The 1,753-nt window shown below is 37.6% G+C and overlaps 1 protein-coding gene across 1 annotated transcript in view; it reads left to right on the top strand.

Annotated features, from left to right (window-relative positions):
* LOC107655802 (polymerase I and transcript release factor-like) overlaps positions 1–1,753 on the top strand; it is a 23,141-nt gene that overhangs the window by 9,449 nt on the left and 11,939 nt on the right. The window lies entirely within an intron of this gene.

Below are 1,753 nucleotides of genomic sequence, written 5' to 3'. Positions count from 1 at the left end.
TATATATATATAGCACTTTGCATTCCACAGCTGTAAACCATTTGGCATTTCCTATTTTTGACTAAAGAAATAAAAATGATTGGATATGTATTGGATTTGTTCTTTCTAAAATGCAGGAAAGGATTGCTGTAGCCCAGGTCCAGGATCATCTTTCTGATAATAGTTTGTATGAGCAATTTCAATCTGGCTTCCGTTCACATCATAGTGTTGAGACTGCATTAGTTAAGATTTACAATGATTTATTGGCAGCTGCTGATTCAGGACTTCTATCTATACTTATTTTGATTGATCTGAGAGCAGCATTTGATACTATCTCTCACAGTATTTTGTTGGACAGATTGGAGTCTATTGGAAACATGGGTACTGCCATGACTTGGTTTCGATCTTATCTAACGGTTCATACTCAATTTGTACAGTTGAAGAAGTTTACATCAAAGCCTTCATATGTTACTACTGGGGTTCCGCAGGGCTCAGTATTGGGTCCTCTCTTGGTGCATAAAGAAGATCTGTAAAGTTGCAAAGACCGGTTAAATACCGTATTAAAATCCTTCTCCTTACTTACAAGGCACTTAATAATCTTGCTCCTTCATACTTATCTGAACTTCTTCATAAATCTTGCCTTTAGGCACATCTTTTTAGGCAGGCTTTTATTCTTGTATTAGGTCTGTTTAGGCTGTAATAATTATTATTGTTGTTTAAGGTTGATTGATTCAATGTAAGGTGATTTTGAGTGTCATGAAAGGCACCTATAAATAAAATGTAATAATAATAATAATGATAATAATACAAATTTCAAAGCCTTTGTATTTATTTGTATTCATGGATTGTGTAGCATTTGGTTCAAAGTAAAAAAAAAGTTTGGAAATACAAGAAACAGAAGTCTAAATCAGTATTTTTTATTTATTTTTTGCTGTGGGGAGCATTTGGTACATTACTACGGCTGTACAGAAAGGATGTGCTGATGTTCCACACAGTCATAAATCTCTGTGTAAACACACCTCTCTCCTCCATTGTTATTGGAAAGAATAACTCAGCAGCACCATGGCAACCATGACTGTGGTGCCGGGCAGTACTCTAAATCAGTGGGCAGAACGGGTCGATGGCAACTACATGTTCTGAGTAACAAGCTAAATATTCTTTACTGTGCTGCATATGGGAAAGCATCAGTCTGAGAAAAGGGTTTCAGCTTGCCACAGACTGGAAACTGCCTGCTTTGCTTATAAATCTCAACATGGCAACGAACACACTAGTTGCTCCATGCACCATGCCCCAAACCTTTAGTAAACATTTTTGAACAGTCTGTTGTTGATGAATATGGAAATAAATAATTGCTTTGTGAGTTCCAGATGCTCTATGCCAATGTTCACTTTCAGTGCGTTCCAATGGAAGCTGGCCAGATCTGCCATTTTATAGCATGAGTGATTTCCTAAAGTTTACACTGAACTCCACATGGATGTGAATCTTCAAGAACAGCCGCAATTGCTAAGCACACAATTGCCACAGTTGTCTCGACGGTCACCATGATGATCTTTTTGTGCGGTTGCCATGGAAACACCATGTGTTTATGACATCAAAGTTTAATTTGGTGTTGTAACAGTTGAACAGCTCTCTGTATCTTAACAAAAGCCTCTGATTCATCAAACAATATTCCCTGCAGGGAAAGCTAGCATACCATCACTTTATATAGTCAAATCTCTCTCTCTCTCTCTCTCTCTCTCTCTCTCTCTCTCTCTCTCTCTCTCTCTCTCTCTCT

The sequence above is a fragment of the Sinocyclocheilus anshuiensis genome, unplaced genomic scaffold (assembly GCF_001515605.1).
Source record: "Sinocyclocheilus anshuiensis isolate Anshui unplaced genomic scaffold, SAMN03320099.WGS_v1.1 scaffold1185, whole genome shotgun sequence".
Taxonomy (NCBI): Eukaryota; Metazoa; Chordata; class Actinopteri; order Cypriniformes; family Cyprinidae; genus Sinocyclocheilus; species Sinocyclocheilus anshuiensis.
This window is presented reverse-complemented; position numbering and strand designations above follow the sequence as displayed.